At 34.7% G+C, this 22,849-nt stretch overlaps 1 protein-coding gene across 2 annotated transcripts in view; it reads left to right on the top strand.

Annotated features, from left to right (window-relative positions):
• TINAG (tubulointerstitial nephritis antigen) overlaps positions 1-22,849 on the top strand; it is a 79,188-nt gene that overhangs the window by 40,977 nt on the left and 15,362 nt on the right. The gene's annotated exons all lie outside the window — the stretch shown is intronic.

Below are 22,849 nucleotides of genomic sequence, written 5' to 3'. Positions count from 1 at the left end.
CGAGTCAGTTCTAAGGTAGGTAGACCAATTATCATGTGCAGTCTCTCCTTAATCATCATGCCTCCTTTATGTGAAATGCTCTCATATTTCCATTATAAAACCAGTACATTTTATGGAATCTAGGAAACTACTTTTTTTTTTTGCTTTTCTTGATTTCAAGGATGTGAAAATATGTGCATCTTAGAATTGAAATATATTTCAAGTTAATGTAGGATATTAAAACAACTACAGATGAGGGAAACAAAGTAAGGATGATTTCACTATTCAGTGATAACCTTGCTTAAGAGTTTGGAATAGTTTATTTATCTCCTAAATATATAGCTTTAGAGAAAGATAGCCAGATAGAAACCTAGATATATTTCATAGGAAAATGAGAATACTAAAGTACTTAAAGTTTTATGACAAGGACAATTTTACTAACATTTTTATTAGCAGCATAGAAGACTGCCAGTTTTTCTGTATTCCTGTACCCACTGGGCATTTTACTTTTCCATTTAGTCATATTGAATTTCCAAAGTCATTATAAACATTTGGTGAAAAACATGTCATGAAAGTCTCTCTGTCTTCCTCTCCCTGCTGGTGAAAATTTAGAGAGACAAAAATAGATAATATAAGCTAATGGCATTTTAAAATGCTAACAATCCTGATAATTTTACTTGAATTTAATGAAATATAGTGAAATAATGTAAAATAAGGTATTTTTGATTCTTTAAAATAAGAGATACTAGTTTCTAAAAGAACGCTTTATACTTAAGAAAAATATATTAAAAGAGTTAGTGATTTGAGTACTAATTCATGTTTAGCTTCATATTTCAACTTCAGATTATATTGATTTGTTAACAGACAAGATGAGGAAATTCATCATTCTTATACTTCTTCCCACCTTAATTCCTCTGATATATTATTAGTAATATTATTTTTACATATTAAGGGTTATAAAATTTGCATTTTTTCTGAAATCACAATATACATAGTTTATAATTTCTTACATATTAATGGAGTTACTGATAAGCAAGTACCTTCTGACCTTGAGTTTAATTTCTATTAAATATTTTAGTGAGTGAATTTCATTTTTAATCAAGAGGGGCTCTCTCTTTATGCCTGTGGTCTCTAATGTCTTAAAAATTTGAGAAGATGTTTCCTTTCTATTCAGGAATAACTTTAATAAGTATGAAATTCTGGGACTACAGAACTTTTAAACCTTCGTAGACAATGCTCAAGAGTTTCTGGGTCTCGGTTTCCCTGCAGAGAATCTCTGCTCAGCCAGATGTTTTTGTCTCCTTATAAGTGACATGACCCTTTCTACTCAAATACTCATATTAATCTTTATTTTATCCTTGAATTAGCTATATTCACTTTTTAAAAGTATATGTTATTCATAGCTGAACCCTCTATATGTCCTTTCATAGTTTACTAATATCTTATTATAATTCTTTATTATTTCATTGTATATGATTTTCCTCCACTCTGTCCCATCTATTCTTGAATGTTTATTGGAGTAATTAGTATTCATTCTCCAAAGAGCTTTTGTCTCTGAAATGTGTTTTTTTTTAATTTCTTTCTCTTCCTTTTATTTTGGTTGCCTTTTAAGGTCTTCTTTGACCTGTATCCGGAGACTTCATGTCTCTAACTTCTTGTATCTATGTCTGATTTCTCCAGTTTTCCTGAACAGCTCTTAGTCTTTATATGTCTCTTTTGCCTGATTAAAAAAAAATCTAATCTATGAATTTTGCCCTCTGTCACTTCCTTTTTTCAGTCCATTTCCTCTACTAATTTGACCCCAGCTCCCTCTCATCCCCATACATACTTTCAGTGAATTATTCCACTCTACCTGATGCCCCATTTAACTATTTCTTTTCTCCTTTATTCCCACACTCCCTTTGTTATTTCATTAAAATTCCATGGTGATTCATTATAGTTATTTACACACACCTGGACTCCTCTGTTCTTGCTTGATTCATCATCATATTGGCTTAGCAAAATCTCAAGCCTCGTTAAATATACATCAGCCTGTTTTGTACCTGTAGCTGTGCGTCTGAACAAAGGTGGAAAAACTTCATAACTATGCTGGTTTCACTTGTTATTATAACCACAATTATTTAATACTACCAGGCAATTATATTCTGAACTTTTATTCTGCTTATTGTTCCACTCCTGGTGATTATCTCAAAACCTTTCATTTTGTCTTGAGTCTACAATACCTCTACCCTTGTGCTCGTAGTTGATCACTTTGAGCTCTATTTCACACACACATGCACAAAAGATCAAAGCAATCAGAAATAACTTCCAGTATCACACATGCCATCTCTCAACATATACCGTCTCTTACTTTTTTCCACCTCTTACATAAAGCATCCATGCTCCTACCTAAAGGCCTTTTGTGTTAGACACCAACCCTTTCCCTTATTTAAGAATAGGCAGAAGAGATTTTGCCTTTTTCTTTGTTGTAATCAACCTTATTTCTACCAACATAATGCATGCCATTATTTTTCAGATATTGTGAAAATAAAAACTTTCACTTGCCTCCACTTCTTCCATACTCTATTCATGGTCTTCCCTTACAGTAAACTCATGCAAGATTTTCCAGTACTTACTTCACTGTACTTACATCAGTGCTCCTCCACCCATTTTTAAACCCTTCCAATAATTATTTCCTTGCTCCTCTTTGTAAAAATATTAATTTCAATGTTATTAATGACCACCACATTACTATATTTATCAGTCAGAATGCAGACCTACTCATCTTTTCCTGTTGGTTTTTCTTTTTTGACTCTGATTTTCAGTGTTCTTTGCTGGTGTATTATTTTATTTTATTTTTATTTTCCTGTACTTCTATGCTTCTTAATGTTGGAGTGCCCCAGACTCAGTTCTTGGTCCTTTTCTCCCTTCTATTCTCACCCATTCCCTGATGAACTCATCAGTCTCTGAGCTCATCTGGCTTTGAGAACCATCTAAGCCTGACACCGACTGAGTTTATAACTCTAGCCCAGATCTCTCTCCTGAACTCAGACTCATACATTCTGTGGCCTACTGACATCGCCACTTGGATACCTAACAGATGGCTCAAATTTGGCATTTCTAAACTGAACTTCTGATTTCTGCCTTTACACCTGCTGAACAACATTAATTTTCTCCATCTTACTTAATGATCATATCCTTTCATGTGCTCTAGCTAGAGGCCATGAAATTATTCTTGAAATTTCTTTCCTTGCAACTCACTTTCAATGTGTCAGAAACTCTTGTTTCAACTTATACCCAAAGTCTAACCACTTTTTACTACCAAAACTACCACCACTCTTGCTTAAATTACCATTACTCAATATTTTGTACATGGATTACTTCAGTACTAACATGTTTTCCTACCTTTATATTTGCTCTCAAAAGTCTATTCTCTGCAGAGAAATAAGAGTGCTCCTCCTATAGTACTAGTCAGACTTTGTTACTCCTTTGCTCAGAACCCTACCCTACATTCCCATTTCCTTTGGAGTAAAACCCAAGGCCCTTACAATGGCCCACAAAGGCCTACAGGATCTGAGGACTCCCCCACTTGTCTGCACCCTCATCGACTTTCTGAACTCACGTTCTACTAATCTATGCTGTATTTTTCCCACTCTAGTAGTCTTTTGATGTTTCAGGAACCCACACCTCAGGGTCTTTCTGCCTAAAATGCTCTTTTTATCAGATATCTGATTTCTTAGTTTCCATGTCTCCACTGTGTGTGTGCTCAGACTTCATCTGCTCAGTGTCGCTTTGCTGACTGTCTTATTTAATACGGCTCCCTGCCCTCTTCTCCAGCACTTCTGATCCCTGTTACAAGATCTACTACTCTTTACGACAACTATTATTTTCTAACGTACATTTAACTTCATTAGCTTTGTATGTTCATTGTATATTTTCTGTCTCCCCTACTGGAATGAAGCTCCATGAGAGCAGGTGTCTGTATCATTCACTAATGTAACCGAACCACCTAATATGATGCTGATCTATAAAACACTAAATGCATGCTTTAGTCAAATGATGATTTTTTTTCAGCATATGCTCTATGCTAGTTCTCATTTGGTACTCATCTTTAAATGGGTCAGGTTTTTGTTGAAAATAGAGTATGGGGCAGTTGGAGGAGAGTGCTGAGGCTCTCCTCAGATTTGACTGAAGTGTGCAATTCTAGGACCAGTTCTCGCTAATTCAACTTTGTCCTTAGGGCATAGCCTGAAGCATTTGGTGAGATTCACCATTCATCTCTTGCACATATCTTTGCTGTTATGTGCTATTCTCTGCATTTTTTTCTTTGCTTCAGCTTGCTTTATCTTTAACCATTGGTCTTGGAGGGGTGGCCAGGAATTTAGCAACCCGTTGGGCTTCCAGTGGAATTTCTTCTTCAGCAGACCTCCCATGGATAGTCTGGGAACAGACTGACGTAATCCAACTGCCATGGCCTGCTCCTGGCCCTCATTATAAAGATCCTGAGAGAATATTTCTGGACTGTCTTGCATACTTTTAAGGGCAAACTTTTCCTCTTCAGGTTGGAGGTGAGGTGGAAGGCTATAGTGAGTGTTGTTTCTTAGCATCTTTCTTTGCTTTGGTAGAGAACAAAATATGATTTTCTGTTATTCTTCAACATTATTTGGAATTATAGCTCTTTGCTTGGTACACTAAAGATAAGAGTATTGAGGTTTTAAAATTCATTTTATTTTTGTTTTTTTAATTCTTAATTGTTTAGTGACTTTTCAGGAAGACAAATGGAAGAAAAATGCCTTATACTACCACTGTAACTAAAAATTCAGCTCTATTTTATTTTCCTTCAGTTTGAAAGTTTCATTCTTTCTAAACCTTTTCTTATGTATGTTTCATTAACAATTTTTGTCTTCTTTGATGACATCCTTGATTGGACAATTTTTTCTACCATATTCTTGGTGATTGAAATATTTTTTGCTATCATTCAGAGAACACTGAAAATGCCAACATTGATGTGGACTCTCCCTTGACTTATTAGAACTGATCATTTGCCATCTCTACCACATATTCAGCCACACTGGGTGTTTTCTTCATTCTACTCCTAAATTTGTTCATGCTGGGGTTGTACAAGATATGAAAGTATTTACACTGAATTACTCAGATACTGTTTGTGTTCCATGTTCAGTGTGCCAGTTGCAGTCGTGTGTTTGCATTTATAAACTTCTAGAAAGTTGAGACCTTTATAAATTTATATCATGTGTGACAATTAACTTCCCTGACAAGTTTAATTTTGGAGCATATGCTTATTTTTCATAAATAGTTTAGGTCACGTGGGCATTGTTAGGTGCCCTGGAGGAGTAGATTTTAATTAATTTTTCACTAGTAATTCCTGATTTGGTAATTATTGCATGCACAAAATTAATGCATTAGTGCATCAGAGAGTAACCAAATAGCCCAAGTAAGTTAATGTTCCTTTTTAAGGAGCTTAATGTACTCTGATGAAGTACCTTAAAAATTTATTGCAATACATTCTATTTGCTGCCTTTCCTGTAGAAGACAAAGCTATTAGATTTAACTTACTTGAATAAATGAATTTAAACTTCTATCAAGTGCCCAGTACTTGGGGATAGAAGGAGAATTACCACATAGTCCTGTTCTTAAGGAGTTTAGTTAATGAGGCAGACAGATTCATAACTGACTCCAGTATAATGTAACAAATACTACATATTTCCATGTATATAAAGGACAGAACTGTGGTAAGTAGATAAAAATTTATAATGCTTTTCTTTGCTCCTAATAATCTTATTTTTCTCCTCTCTTTCCAAAACCTTTGTTTATCTCAATTATAAATCTGTAGTTATAAAAGCATTTAATTGAATTAAAATGTTGTATTTTGAAGCTGGCATTATTTTGTTTGCCAATAATAAGAAAATATTACCAATTAAAGAAACTATATTGATTTTCAGATGGCTCTCAATTTTATAGATATTAAAATATGCAGAAAAACGTGTCATAAATATGGTATTTGAGGTATTTATCCTGACCAGTGTTCTCTATGCTACGGTTCTGTTCCAGTGATACCACCATGTCCATCACAGTTCTCCCAGTGTCCCTACCCACTAAGGTTCTGAGCTTTTGTTAATTCTTAAGTCAGGAGTTGATAATGTAGTGCATTAATGCCATTTACTTTTGCATATGATTTTCAGGAATCATCACTAGAACTTGAATTTTTTAAAATTTATTTATTTATCTTTAGAGGGGAAGGGAAGGAGAAAGGGAGAGAAACATCAATGTATGGTTGCCCTTTGCGCATCCCCTGCTGGGAACTGGCCTGCAGGGAACCGGCCTGCAACCCAGGCGTGTGCCCTGACTGGGAATTGAACTGCGATTGTCTAGTTCACAGGCTCAATCCACTGAGCTATACCAGCCAGGGCTTAGAACTTGAATTTTAATAGTCTACCAGTTTTATACATTTTAGAAAATTATAAGAAATAATTGGGATACACATTGGATTTTTCTTAATATTGTTATCCCTGCTTGTGAAACAAAATTTTATTGAGGACACAGTCTATATATTATAAAAAGAGAATAATAAAATGATTTTAGAAAATATTTTTGCCATGGTTTAATCATATTTTATGTGGAAGTTTGTTTATTTAACAAGTTTTCACTGAGTACATATGTATTCCAGGTGCTCTTTTAGGAGCTAGAGGTACATCAGTGAACAAAACAGATGCAGATCCTGATCCTCATCAAACTTATATTCTACTAATTGACACATTGCTGTTAGACAGCTCAAACTGTGTTTTATAAGTAACCAGAGTTTGGGCACTAAACTTTGTGTGTATGCTTGATGTCAAAAATATCCACTTTCTTTCATGTGCGTGTTGTGTAGTAACTCAAAGAGGAGACAAACCATTGTGAAATGGAAGCTGAAAGGAAAGAAAATATGAAAAATACCCAGAAGAACCAGTTAAAGAATAACAAGGATCTTCTTTTCCAGTAGATTGTGGATGATAATTACCAGGTTTTAAAATTGAATTGAATACCCCAAAACACATTTTAAAAAGATGCAAAGTGACAGAAATGAAGCCTATTTCCCATGAGTGACTGTGAGGACATCTGGTTTGAGTGAATTATCTAAAATTCAAGTCAGAGATTTTGGTAAACTTTGATACAAATCTATTATATGACTTAAAATTGGGCACAAATAGAATGATTTCTAAGTTATTTTTCTATATATTCAACAAATGTGAAAAGAGAACCCATGGTGTTCCTGGGACTGTGATAATAGGCAGAGTGAGAAAAATAAAACAATAGTCCTTGACCTCACAACGGGACTAGATATTAAACAAAAACACATAAAAATGTAAAGTTATGATACCTTATGAAAGTGGTAAGAGGGTGTACTATACTTGATGTAGACTTCAATATCTGAGCAATGTCCCTGAGGAACAAAGTCTGAGCTGAGGTTTATGGGGTGTTTAGAAACAGGAGAAGGGAACAGCTTGTGTAAAGCATCTCAGGTCATAGGGCTATGAAATGTGTGAACACAACGCTGTGACTGCTGAATCTCAGATGGCAAGGACTTGCAGGCAACTGTACAGAATTCAGTCAAGCATGTTAAGCATTTGGTTAAGGTTCTGGAGAACAAAAGGAAGTCATGAAAATGTTTAAATAGAATGACAGACTAATATTCCTTTGTATTATTTTAAAAGATTGTTTTACTATAAAAATGTGATATAAAAAGCCAAATTACAGGAATCTAAGTAAAAGATAACAGTGTCTTGACTTGGAAGGATGGTGGAAGAGTTGGGAAGAAATGAATGGATCAAAAGTATTGAAGGAGAAAAGCTGGCACACGGGATGTGGATTTGGAATGGAGCATGGGCAATGAGATGGAGGAGTTTAATATTGCACATTATGATTCCGAGGTGTCTTTGAGACATAAAAATGCAGATAGTTGTCAGAGAAAACATGTGTATACTAATCTCAAGGTCATAGGTGGGATATGTGTTGAAGATTGAACTAAACAGAGTTGGAAGAAAAGAAAGACTGGTTGAGACTAAGCCATGAAAAAAATCCAATCTTTAGCCCTGGCTGGTGTGGCTCAGTGGATTGAATGCCAGCCTGTGAACCTAAGGGTTGCTTATTTGATTCCCAGTCAAGGCACATGCCTGGGTTGCAGGCCAGGTCCCCAGCAGGGAACACGTGAGAGGCAACCACACACTAATGTATCTCTCTCTCTCTTTCTCCCTCCCTTCCCCTCTCTCTAAAAATAAATAAATAAAATCTTAAAAATATCCAATATTTAATCTCTGGCTAGAGAATGATGAGGCTACAAAAGAGAGAGAATAGAGAGAGAGAGAAGGAGAGGCCAGGTAGATTTTATTAAAAAGTTGCCCTTGTAAGATTTTTGAGGAAGCCGAAAGCTGGAAGGGTTGGAATTCAGAGTATGTGAAGAGATTGGTCTTAGAGTGAGACTGGGTGGTAACTCCATTGTATCAAGAAGAGAAAACAAAGAGGATGAGGTTTCCATGAAACTGTTTTAACATCTAAGGTAGTGGTAAATTGAGGAAAAGCCCTATCAAATACCTTCATTTTTTATTGTATCTCCAGAAAGTAGAAGGTAAGTTTATCTGGAGAGGGAAAATATGGTAGGAGAGATGCATTATCAGAAATCTGAGAATAGAGACAGTTTTCAATGGTTCTCTGGATGTTTAGGAGAGACAGCTGCCCAGAGAAACCTAGAGATTACATTGCTAATGGTACCATACATCGCTAATGGTACCATTCCAGCCCCTTGTGTGTGCTTTCTGCTGTTGTAGTCAGCTGCTTAGGAGCACACAAAGACCAAAGTGTAGTTGAATTTATCCAATTGAGTTTTCCAGATGGTGTCAATGAAGAGTCAGAAAAACAAAAGGTTTAGGATATTAATATTAATGTAAGTGTTGCTAAATGGCAGAAGGCTTAATAAAACTGATGGAAAGAAAGGGTTGATGGATTTGGAGGAAACAGAATAATCATTGGACTAGAGATTGTGTTGATTCTAATCTCAGTTATTTTATGATTCTCTAATTTATTTTTATCATTATAGGAAAAAGTAGTCATGTAATAATAAAGAAGCAATATTTTAAGGTTATTAATACAGTGTTATAGAGTGGCTAAAAGCCATAAGTTTCTATATTAATGCATACTTGGGTTGAAAATTATCTGCTTTGTAGTCAAAAGCCTTTGATATCTATCTATCTATCTATCTATCTAATCTATCTAAATTATTTAGTTAAAGGTACTTGCTCTCTAGAATATAAAAATAATGCTTCAGAGTTAAATTTCTAATATATCTTTTCTATATTTTTTATACATACCATAAATAGCAAAGATTCTAGGAACATATCATTACTTAGTACTATAACAAGTGATTTGACATAGCTTGATTGGGACCATCACTTGTATTTCCCCATTCATCTTTTCTTCCCCTCTTTCTTTCTGAGTAACCACTGAATGTTAAGCTTGAATTTTCATGCTATGTAAAGTTTAACCCCTGGCAAATTGATAAATTCTGAGCAGATGTTTTAATTAGAGGGTTGAATGCATGGCAAAGTATAAGACAGTTGAACAAACATTTCAACTACATTTATTTAGAAAGTGCAAATAAACTTGTGTTAATTAATATAGACAATATAAAAAACATTTAATTTGTGTGTTAGGATATGTTTCAACTACACCATGCTTGGTTAGCTCTTTCTTTTTTGGAGGGTGCGGTATGCCCTGGTTTGAATGACAGTACCTGCTATAACACGTAGATTCAAAATAATTAATACTTCAAGTACATTAATAGAAATTTATTTCTTGCTCATATAACAAGGTGGGCGATTCTAGCTTTGGGATAGTTCTCCTTCACAGGGGTCCAGGGACCCCATGTTCTTTCTACTTTGCTCCTCTGCCACCTGTTAGGATTATAGGTTGTGATCTCATTCAGCCTATTGGAAACAAAAGAGAATATGAGAAGGGTTTCTTACACTCACTTCTTTTTAATTCTTGACTCTGAAATGGCTCTTATCACTCCATTCACTTTTTTTTTTTTTTTTTTTTTTTTTTTGCTAGAACACATTCCTATAGCTTTGGCCAAGTTGCAAAAGTGGCAAGAAAATGTAAAATATTTGGCAGGAACATTTTATTTAATTATTATTTGTTAATCCTCACCTAGGGATATGTTTTATTGATTTTAGAGAGAGAGGAAAGGAAAGAGAAAAACATTGATGTGAGATAGAAACATCTATCAGATGCCTCCAGGATATATCCTGACAGGGGATTGAACCCTCAACATAGATATGTGCCCTGATTGAGAAGTGAACTGGTAACCCTTTGGTGTATAGGACAATGCTCTAACCAAATGAGCCACCTGGCCAGGGCTTACCAGGAGCATTTTAATATCAGAACAAACAGAGCTAAATATTGGGGTAGAATTTCAAATTTGCAAATGTTTTAAAGGAAAAAAGCCAGAGACTCAGATTTGGAGGTTGTGGAGAGCTATCTTCATTGATACCTCCCAGACCCCCTGTGATTATGTGTTCTGCTTTTAGAGAAATACTGAAAATCATTGCTCTACAAGGTTAAATTAATAAATGTATTTGGTAATAGCTACATCCATAGTCACTGAGGTAGCAACCACACAATCCTCATATTTAAAATCCTTAGAAAAGGAGAATTATTGTTTTATTTTACCAGAAATAAGAAAATCAGAGCATTTTAGAAAACTTTTCAGGTCCTTCTAACTTCAAAATTAATATCCCTCCGATACTACATTAACATGTATGTGAAGAAGGAAGATGGAGATTCAAGATCCACTCAATGTCTGTTTACTGCACAACATTTCTCAAGTAATTGCCATGTTTTCTTTTTTAATAAAAATTTCCTTAAGGGAAAAATAAATATATTCTTTTACCCTATCTAAAATTGTATTTTTACTTGCTTTGACCACACATCTTTAATCTATACTTAAAGGCTTTTGTTTAATTTTTCAAAAAGAAACTTTAAGACATAATATGTGTCAAGTATTATACTAGGAACTAAGGATGCAAATGCCAATAATGTACCACTCCCGTCCTCAAACAAGGGGAGAGAGAGAGGAATGAGTAAGCTAGTTAATGCTAATACACAGTGTCAAGTGCAAAGATGGAAATGGGATAGGCATTTGTACTGAGCAATGAGGATGTACATCGTATAGGAAGGCACATAATCCCAATTCTGGGGCCAGAGAAGACTCTGGGCAGAGGTGGCACCTACTGTGGAGCTTAGTCAAGCAAGTAGAAATTATTAAAAGCATATAGAAAGACAAGAGGTGTATTCCAGGAAAAATGTGGTATATTCTAGAAAAAATGTGCAGCAAATGTAAAATCTCATAGTGAGAGATAATATGACAAATTTAAAGAATTGGAAGGAACTTAGTATGGGTTGACTGTAGAGCAAGGAGGAAACTAGTGAAAAATGAGACTAAGAAATAGACAAGGCAGAGGGGCATTCTCTTAAACGATGGTTTACTTGTACTGGAGCTTAGCCTGGCTCTGACTGCTCCATCGTCTCTGAGGTAGACTCACATCCCTCTGTTATCTCTGTACTAACTTACGTGTCCTTGCCACAGCATTATTTGCCTTATAGTGAGAGTTCCAGGAAGTGTCCATCTGACACCTCTCTACCCATTATCCTTGAAAGTGCTGTTCCCAATAAGGAAAACAAATCAAGTCTTTCACATTCGCAAGCAGTCCAGTTCAGCATCCTAGTTCTGAATCATCCAACTCTGAGATGAGGCATATCTGAGATCAGAAACTGTCACCAAAGAAAATAAATGGGGTTTCGATGAACTGAAATTTGGTTTCTGCTACAAGGCAAACACCAGGAACTAAATAACTTGCAAAATGGGAAAACAGTCTTTCTTTCCTGACACAATGGCAAATCTGAGCCCTGGAAAATACATACAAATACTTGCCTGAACTTGAAATGGTTAAAATCTAGTAGTAGAGACAGTCTCATAAAAATATAATGTGAGTCACTGGTTTTGAAATGGAAGGAGTGAAACTGTACGGAAACAGATGAGGGGAAGCTCACCTAATAGTGTACGGGTACATTGGAAATGGTACAAAGGGGGAGTAGGGTAGAAAATGGCCCCAGGAGAAAGGTAAATGAATATATTAATTATCCCTTTGCATTTTCTTTACTGTGAACTCTTCATTCTGTTCCTTTATTCATTTTTCTAATAGTCTTAAATTTTAAAATGTTGATGTGTATGAGCTCATACAGCATTGGAAGCATTAACACTTTTATAATAATAAGTAAATCCTAGTTTATTGTTGGTTTCTCTAAATTTGCTTTTAATAATTTTGGCCTGGACAACACTTTTATTTTAATCAAGATTTTTAGTGTCCTATTTTTAAATAATTAAGTCAACAATTAACCTGAAAGAGATGTAGGTGAATAATGAGAGTTTGGAGGGAAAATTATTCCTCCAAACTCTCAGCTTTAAAGCGACAGGGTCACATAATGAATAATCTATCCTTCCTTACTCTTTATAATACACTTTCTGTTACTTATTAAATTTCTATAAAAATTTAATATGGTTTAATTCTGAGGTGTCCTGTTCAAAATACTCTCTATTATTCAATTTCTACCACTTTATTTTAATACTATATGGTGTTTGCCTTGCTTCACTGGTCTCATTTTTTTTCCAGTATTTATCCATTTATTTTTCCTGTTTATTTTCTCAAAGATAATAGAAAAAAAGGTCAGAAAATCTTAAATTGGAACCTTCATGTTCTATTTATAAAAAAAGATAAAATAACTTTTTTTACCTTTTGAAGGCTATAATTTAGTACCTGCATTTATTTTTCAAAAAATTTTGTTTTTGTAATAATTTTTTCTCGTCTATGTATGCGAAGATTTTATATCTTTCTAAAATGCAACTTTTAAAGTTGAAGTTAATCGAGCAGACTATTCCTGGGATGCAAGGTTGGTATAATATCTGCAAATCAATAAATGTGACCACATAAACAAAATGAAGGATAAAAATAACTTGATCGTATCAGTAGATGCAGTAAAGAGCATTTGATAAAATCCAGCACCCATTTATGATAATGAGTAAGCAGAACAGGAACAAATTCATAGATACAGAGAACATTTTGACTATTGCCAGGTGGGAAGGGGTCTGGAGTGATGGGTGAAAAACGTGAAGGGATCAAGGAGCACAAATTGGTAGTTACAGAATAGCCTTGGAGATGTAAAGCACAGCATAGGGTGTCGGATGGGTATTAGATTTATCAGAATGATCACATAGTAAGTGATATATTGTCTAATCACTGGGGCATACACCTGAAACCAATATAATATTCTATGTCAACTCTAACTGAAAAGTTAAAAAGTGATTTAAATTTTTTAAAAACTTAAAAAAATTTTAGCTTCAGTTATACTATTTGGGTCCTTTAATTGCTGACACTTTCCTGAAGCATTTAAAAGTGGATAAAGACACTAGTTAGTGCTGAGTTTAGAGAAAAATAGTTAACATAAAATGTCTTGTCGGAAGTGTAATTTGTAATTGGAGGAGTTTCTTGGGTTGCTAATGATGACATTTGATTAAACATTACTCTTTGATGTTGTTGGGGGAAACCTGGATAAAATATCATTTTAAACTTTCTGAGTGAAGTGAAAATAAAAAACCAAATTTGATTTTTGTGGAAAAGCATAATATTAAGTAATAAAAGAAATTAGTAAATTTCAAAAGAAAATTAAAGTATATTGACAGGTACAGAAAATACTCTATTGTACAAGTGAAAATAACTCAAGAGAAAACCAAAAGCTTATTCTACACATACTAAATTTTCCAGGACCTCTAGAACTCACTCTCTGGGATAGAGGACCCATTGTTCTTTTCTTCCTTAAGGTTAAATGCATCCCCAGTCCAATCTTTAAATGTGTGTTTCTTTAATCAAGATACAATTTTTTTTCTTAAAAAAGGTGTAGTCAACCCTATGTCAGTTGGACCATTATGTACAATAGCCAAGATATATAAGCAACCTAGGTGTTCATTGATAGATGAATGGATAAAGAAAATGATTAATGAATATATAAATATTATGTATGTGTAATGGAATATTATTCAGCAATAAAAATTAACGAAATCTTGACATTTTCAACAACATGAATGGACCTAGAGGTCCATTATGCTAAGTGAAGTAAGACAGAAAGACAAATACCATATGACTTCACTCATATGTGGAATATAGAAAACCAAACAAATGAACAAACAAAACAGATCCACAGATATAAGCTGATGTTTGGTAAAGAAAACAAAATTTGCCCCAGTTGGTGTGGCTCAGTTGGTTGTAGCATTGTCCCATATACTAAAACATTGTTGGTTTGATTACTGGTCAGGATAAATTTAGGTTGAGGGTTCCATCCCTGGTCGTCAGGGAATGTATGAGAGGCAACCAATCAATATTTCTCTCTCTGGTCAATGTCTTTCTTTTTCTCTCTACTTCCCTCTCTCTTTCAAAGCAATAAAAGAAATGTCCTTGGCTGAGGATAAAAATATATAAAAACAAAATTTATTTTCATAATAAATGAAGAAAAAGATTGTTTTGGTAATAGTCAAGAACCATCCTTCTACTTCTGAATTTCTAAAAGTCTTGATGATAGTGAATTTTAAGATTTTCCTTGAGATTTTTAATATATGTTGAAATGAATTAATGCTTTTTAAATAAATTTAGTAGTATTAATTCTATTAGTGTATTTGCTAACATTAAACATTTATATTTTTATAATTAACTCTTTTATATTTTGAAGGCTCTATATCCAATGCATATAACTTGCTTGCATTTATTTAAAGCTTTAGAAGTTTACTTATAGAGGAAGTTAGTATAAACTTAGTTTTATATTATTACTTTTTCAGATTTTGCTAATATATTGATAATACTATTAAAAATTCTGTTACTTTCAGTAATTTTTAACTTCTGAAGCTTTAACTTCTTGAAGCTAAGGTACTTTTTTCTTTAGAAAAGAAAAAACTCCCATTAAACTATCTGACCCTAGAGCTATTTAGGAGTAATACTTTTTTATATCTTTACTAGTTTACCTTGTGTTCACTTATATAGTTTGGCTTTCAACCACAATTAAGTTGATACTTTACCAGAAAATTAACTCATCAAGGTTGATGACTTCATTTTAATGATAATGTTTTGATAACAGAAGTGGTAGCAGCTGTTGTTAACTCCTCTGTATAGTATTTAAACTATTTGGCCCTATTTTAAGTGCTTCACATATACAAACTCAACACCATATTCATACTCCTGGTATAGTTAAAAAGAGTCTTAAAATTGTATAGATTTTAAAAAGCATTATAATAATAGGATTGTGATGTTTTAGCTCAAAACCAAGGATTATAGTTGTCTACATTTATGTACATTTTAATTGTATAATATACATATGGAGATTACTATATGTATATGTGTACTATTTTTTACAAAGTTGTATGTAGGAGTTCAGAAGGGATGAAAACACAATGTGTAAAATTGCTCACTTTACATAGTAAATAGTAATATTTTTGTGTTCTTTTTGACTTTGATAATATTAAATTAGATAATATTAACATACTTATCATATTCACTATTATTTCAGTAACAGATCTATTAGTTTTCTGATGCATAAATATTCTTATTCTTCAGAAGCTCTCTTAAAAATGATAGCTTCATAATAGATTAAAAAAGAAAGTCAACTATTAGTGACTTACTAGAGAAACCAAAAAACAAATTAAAAAGCAATTCCCTTTTTTTTATCTCTTACATAAACAAAAAGAAACCTATCCAGACTGTGGCTGCCAACAGACGGTGTTGTAGATTGCTCTTAGCCTCAGTCATCATCTCTTTGGTCTCAGCTACAGTCCTCATCCTGCATTCACAGCTCCTAGTTCCATTGCCACAATATATTGACTGTTGTACTCAAGCTCTGCTGCACTGAGATGGGACGTGATGCTCAGTGCCAACTGGCATTTGTCACTCCTGGACCAATGTTCCTGTTCCAGAGTCAGTTATTACACTTCCCTTGTAATGACTGTGTTGCCAAAATGTTATGCTTTACTCTTTCCTCTCAGGTACTGTTTTGGTGTTTTCTGTATTAGAAAGGTATTAGGTAAAACAGAAATATGGATAATGTAGTTTAAAACCAAGAAAGGTAGTAGGCATAGGACAAAGCTTTCCTAGACTTGTTAGTTACAATTAGTATTTTGACCCTCGTCCAAAGCTTTAGGGAAGTTATTTTCAAGGAATTTCAGCAGGAAAATGACCTATTTTGTATTTTTAGAAAGGTCACCTTATGTGATCCTTAGAAAATGAAATTATGGGGTTGAAAGTGAAATGAGAAGAACAATTAGGAAAGTAAAATGGGAAGCCCTGATCAAGAAATAATAGTAGCTGGGACTAGGCTGGTAGTTTTGAATATGAATATATAAATGTGAGGTTTTGGGTAGACCTGACAGAACTTGGTTAATTTGTTGGAAGGGATTCATTGGAGAGTTAACTCCAATTAACTCTCCTCTGAGAGTTAATTAATTGGAGAGGAAGGTGTCAAGGGTAGGTCCCAACTATCTTTTCAATGACTCCCCCAAAATATTTAAATTTTAATGAGAAAATGAAAAATGTTATTATTTAGTTGATATACATGTACATGCTCCCCAAATTTATTTTCAACTCAAACTTTCAACAAATTTTATGGAGGAAAAATCATGTGCTTGGCACCTAGCTAGGTGCTAGAGAGACTAAGATAAATAACGCGGACAACCTTTATAAATAAGATAAAATAAGACCCACTAGTTTGACACAGCTATGGAAAACTGTTAATCATCCAGAGAAGCTGCTGGGAGTTTCTACAGACTTTTGGGAACCTCTGAGCTGAACTCACTGACGGGAGAGTGGAGGTGGAGGGACTTAAGAATGGTGAAACTGATAAATGGGTTTTGTTTTTCTTGTATTTTCAGCGCTGATTGAATTGTATTGCCTTCTCTGTCAGCACTGAATCACACTGACAGAACAGTGTGCACTCCATTCGTATTCTCTTGTTTGACATTGTCTCTCATTGATTTGTCATCTGAGACACTGACCGGGTCCGTTCTACTCTGTAATTGCCATTACTACAAACTGGCCTTTTACAAAGCAAAACAATGACAGCAGAAGAGAAAACCTTTATTTTTCTTTAGGTGAAGACATGGTAGGAGTGTTGTTTTGAAAAGAATTCTTAGAAAGCTCTCTTGACATGCATAAAAATGTGGCTTATAAACATACGAATAACATATAGGAAGCATAAACGTATGTGTACACTCACAAAGATCTCTGAGATGGTTTTGCCCAGGGCAGAGCAGGACTGGTCTTGACTGTGTATGTAATGTAGTGGAATGGAAAGAGCGTGGGTTTCTGAGCCAGCCTTAGTTTCAGATGCTAGTTCTGCCCTTCTCCTGGGGTGATGTCAGAAAGACCCTTGAATCTCTGTCTCACTCTCATCTATTACATTGGGATAACACATAGTTTCCTAACTGTCCTGTCATGACGATTAAATGAGACAGTGTATCTGCCACCCAGTAGGCTACCTGCTTCATACTTCCTTCAAGTTTTTAAAAAATTCACACTTTTAACTTTATTCCTCTGAACCTGCTTTCAGAATTATTTTTAAAACAGTATAATTTGAAGCTGATTTTAATGATGGCATTAATGAGTGCTTACCTATGATATAATATACTTTTACATTTATTTTTCAATTTATTATTCAAACATTTTTTCATCCATCTTCTTCTGAGAATACAAGTAGATGAATAAGGATGAGAAGGAAAGGAGAAATGTGACTGCAGTAGGAAATGATTAATTTCTTTAGTAAATGTGATAAAATTTTCATGACCTTAGATAATATGACTATATTTGTAAAAATGTAGCTATAGAAGTAGTAGCAGTTTGGTCACGTGCACTTTTACTCTCCTGGATTGTGTGAAATCGCTGGTGTTGGAAATAATAATTTCTTAGTTGGTGACATTATATCAAGGAAAGATGTACTACATGAACAAATGGTCCAACTGAGGAAGATGATTGTAGGTAAATCCTTTAGATTTATAGGTAACTGGAAGTAATGGTTTACACTAAGACTTCAAATTGTTTCCAATTATTGGGAAAGTATATTTTACCTTTTGCTGAGATGAGTTTCCATGTCTGTAGATATTTCATATTTGGGAGGATGTTTGTGTGATGAAATTTTATTAGCTCCCATTACAGTGCTGCCTTTTCAATTAGTTTAATAAATCAGGAGGTTTTGTTTTATAATCTAATGCCTTCTTTGGTAGGTGTTACCCTCAAAATTCCAAATATGACAGAATTGACAAGGAAATTGGATAAATTGTATGTTTTTAAATTTCTACAGATGTGTGGTTGGTGGAGGGGACATCGGGAGTAGGAATTATATTGGCTTCTGACATTATCCTGTCAGCCCGAGTGCGTTTTGGTTGCCCCTTAAAAGAGAGCACATTTTCAGAATAATCACTGTGCATTTTGAAAAAGCATAAAATGCAAGCTTACCATTTCAGAAACTAGTATCAAGACTTTTTTTTTATACTCCAAAAATATGATGTATATGACAATTCTGATAAATGAACTTACTGGGAGATTTTGTTAAAAAGGTGTGTGTTACTATGGCAATTGATAATATCTCCTCTGAGCAGAAACATGTAGAATATTACTGAGGACTTTAATAAGAGCAAAGAAAAGGTCAGATCAAGTCTATGTTGCAAAAAAAGGGAAAGGTTGCAGAAAAATGAATTTTGAAGATGATGAAGGAGTACTCTGTGATATTAAGCGGCAACTTTGATTTATTTTGATCCTCAGAAATAAATGCATGAAATATTATTCTTGTTAATCTCATCATTGTAATAATTATGTTCATTACATACAAATGAGATGGTTGGATGTGATGAATGCAACCCTGTTTGGAATATTGTTAGAATGAGCAAACTGTTCTTCCTACCTTCAGTCCCATACTTTTCCATTTTGGTTCATCTTGTTAATCATCACCAGATTTGTCCTTCTGTGGCTGCCTACAGTTCTCCTTCCCAACCTTTCATGGTTTCTCTGTGAATGCACAAGGGCAGCTCCTGGAGTTATTTCATGTTCTTCCCTCAGGTACATCCTTATTTCCTCTTGGCACCTTTTTAAAATCATTCAAGGGCCACCATGCCTTCTCTCATAGGTAGAAATGATCTCACCCACTTCTGCCTTCTCTTACTCCTACTTTTTGTTGCTTTCATTATTAACTGTCTCTTAGACACTAGTGACAGTTTAGCCACTTACCACATAATTTTGAAATGTTAGTTAACCTCCTTGGTGGGCCTCAGTTTCCTTATTTATGAAACAAAGAAATTGGATTAGAATAGATTAATTTGGGGGCCATATGGTCTTCACTACTCAACTCTGCCATTAGCAGACATAGGTATCATGTAAATGAATGAACTTGACTGTTCTATAAAACTTAATTTACAAACACAAACCATGGGCCAGATTTAAGCTGTGAGTGGTAGTTGGCCAACTCCTAGAGTATACTATAATCTCTGAGTCTCTTTCCATTGCTAAGATTGTATGAGATGATAAAAAAGCCATTTCTATTTTTTATCCTCACCTGAGGACATGCTTAGAGAGAGGGAAGGGAAGGAGAGAAACAGATCAGCTGTCTTCCATATGTGCCCCCAACCAGGGACCGAACCTGCAATGTAGGCATGTGCCTTGACCAAGAATGGAACCTGTGACCCTTCAGTCTACAGGATGACACTCCAACCAACTGAGCCACAGTAGCCAGGGCAAAGCTATATCTATTCTTAATACCAAAGGGCTGAAGTTTTCCTCAAATAATATTTTATTACCCCAGTAATTATCATGGATGACAATGGATGATTTTAGCCTTGTATTCTCTTCCCCCAGTACCTTTCACATGGTTGTGAATGTCTTAATGTATATTCTGTCAATATAGTAAATGCAGTTTCATAGCAAATCATTTTGACTAGAGCATAAACTGGGCAAAACCTTATTGTTAACCTCTTCGATACTTATTTGGTCAAATTACATGTGATATTATATTTATGATACATTTGCTTCCTAAAATATGAGAACAGGATATAACTAGTGATATGTCAGTAACTCAATTTATCGTTGTTTGTATAATTAACTAATATTAGGAATACACAATTATCTCTGACATTTTCATACAAAAATATCTTTCAGAAATCTCCCTCTGCTTTGTCATTCTTTGATAAAATTTGCAGCTCTTGTGTAGAACATATCAATAAAAGCACCTGATCTTAGATTTAGTAAACCAGGGCTTGATTTACATTTTTCCTTCAGAAGAAAATGAGGGGAGGGGGAATATCCCCATTTTACTGTGCTTTCCCATGAAATCTACTTTCATTCACCTTTGACCTAACATTAATTAACACTTTCTGACAGCTCTCAATTATATCCAACACTGACACGCTCACTGTGCCTGAGTACCTTTTTTGTTTGTTTGGTTTTAAATGAAGTTAGTGTCTCTGGTAGAGCATTCAAAAGGCAACAAAGGGCTGCATGTCTTTGCCTCACTGTTACTGCAGTTATCTTTCACACCTTTGTGTAAAAAAAGCTGAGAGTCTATCTGCAGTCTCACCTTTAAAAACAAAATCCTATGTCCAGAGTAGTCATATCACTGTTATTGACTGGAGGCTTATCTGGTGACTTCTTTAGACTTGTATCCTATCTGACTTTCATTTCCTTAATGAAAAAAGTTTGGAGTTCTCTATCAGGCTTTCTTACATATTTGTTCTTTGTTTTCCTCCAAAATTTCCTGTTCTAGTAGGCCGTACCACATAATATTTTTTATGTGTCCACTGTTTAGAAACTTGTTTTTATCTGTCTGGATCTATATTCACTAATAGAGAATTGGTCTGTCCAGAAAACACGAGTTTGAATTCCTATGGTTAAGTCTACTAGGCACATGCTGGGACCCCAGAAGCAGCAGATCAACAGAACCACTGCAACATTTTAGCCTAGCTGATCCTGTTCCAGTGCAAGGCACCTACCATCACTATAAATTGACTTTTTGTGTTCTTCTAACTCTAGATTCTCAAGTGGATGCAAGACCTGCTTCAAAGAATTTAATTCTTAAGCAAATGTGGTCTTGACATGTGAGTTAGGAAATAATTATTCTCATAACAGAATAATTTCTCACTATGCAGAACAACTCTTCTACAATTTCCTTTAATAATCATATTTCCATGGTTTTTACAGTGTTTTAACTGTCAAAATCCCTGAAAAGCCACGAATTTAGAGGTTATGTGTAGAATCAGTATCAGCAGAGAGAACTCAAAGAAGGTGGAAGCCACTCTGTAATTATAGCCTTCGGCAATGGTGAGTCCACCTGATCTTCAGGAACACATCTCTGTGTGATGTGAAGAGCTCCTCAAGTAATGCCATGTTTGATGTGCCTGCTCATTCAACCTGGAAATCCTGGAGTCAACCTTGACTCTTTCTTCTTCCCTTTCTGTCAATTAAATTGGCTCAGAAACTCCAAAGTCGATCTCAAATCTGTGCTCTTCTGTTTAGTCCACTGCCATTGTTCTTCAATGTACTTGCTCAGCAAATATCTAATTAGGGTTGACTATGCAATAGTCTCTATTCTAGGTGTTGGAGATACAGCTATTTAAAGAATAAACAACATTCGCTTCATGGGTTTTACATTCTTATTCAAGATTTCATTGTTTCTTGCTTTAACTATAGCATTCATCTCATGATTTCAGCCTCCTCTCACCCAGGATCTTTCCTTCACATGAACACCAGAGTTGTCCTTCTGAAAGACTATCAGGCTTGTGTCACATCCTGTATTCAATTCACTATCACAAGCTTTGGAAATGCCAGGCTTGGTAGTCAGACGGAGCCAAATCTGCTTTTCCTACTTCATTTCCTACTCCCAGTGGTGTTCTCCAGTCATGTGGGACCAGGAGCCGGTCTTAGACTAGGCAGACATAAGCTTTTCATGGCTCTCCTGTGATTTTACACTCATTTGTTGTGCCTAAAACTTTATACTCTCATTTCTGCCTGAAGAACTTTAACTCAATTCTCTGAAGGGAGTTGTCTTTGCCTCAAACAAGCAATTAATTTATTCATTTGTTACCCACAGCAAAAATTATTTGTTTATTTAAAATGTTTTATTTGTTTACTTTTACAGAGAGGGGAAGGGAAGGAGAAAGAGAAGGAGAGAAACATGTGAGAGATACATCAATTGGTTGCCTCTTATACTCCCCTAACTGGGGATCTGGCCTGCAACCCACACATGTACCCTGACTGGGAATGGAACCAGTAACCTTTTGATTCACAGGCCAACACTCAATCTACTGAACCACACCAGGCAGGTCTATAACCCATGAAAAAATTTAAAATGTGCTTTTGTAAAAATAGCAATTAAGGAATTCAAATTATTTTATATTTTGTGTTTCATTTCCTAGCATCAGTCCTGTTAGATTGTCAGCCTATTGAAGGCAAGACAATCTTCATATTGCACACTGGTTTCCTGAATAAAAGCAGACATAAACATAGTACACAAGGAATTCTGTGCTTTCCTTTGAAAAGGGATGTTCATGGGAATATAAATATTACATAAAAAGTTTTTCCTTAAGTCTCTCTTTTTACCATGTCAAATACAACAATCACTGGATATATGTACCTCAATGGCAAAAGCAAAACCCAGGGAGAAAAAAAGTTATCATTTAAAATCTTATACAAAGCAATTATTTGGTTCCAATAATTTTAGTACCTAGACAAAGCTTAAAATAGGGTTTTAAGAAATCTAGTATTGTTTA

The sequence above is a fragment of the Artibeus jamaicensis genome, unplaced genomic scaffold (genome assembly GCF_021234435.1).
Source record: "Artibeus jamaicensis isolate MK-2021 breed Jamaican fruit bat unplaced genomic scaffold, CSHL_Jam_final contig_484, whole genome shotgun sequence".
NCBI lineage: Eukaryota > Metazoa > Chordata > Mammalia > Chiroptera > Phyllostomidae > Artibeus > Artibeus jamaicensis.
The sequence above is the reverse complement of the archived record's forward strand: the minus strand, read 5'-3'. Positions and strand labels throughout refer to the sequence as shown.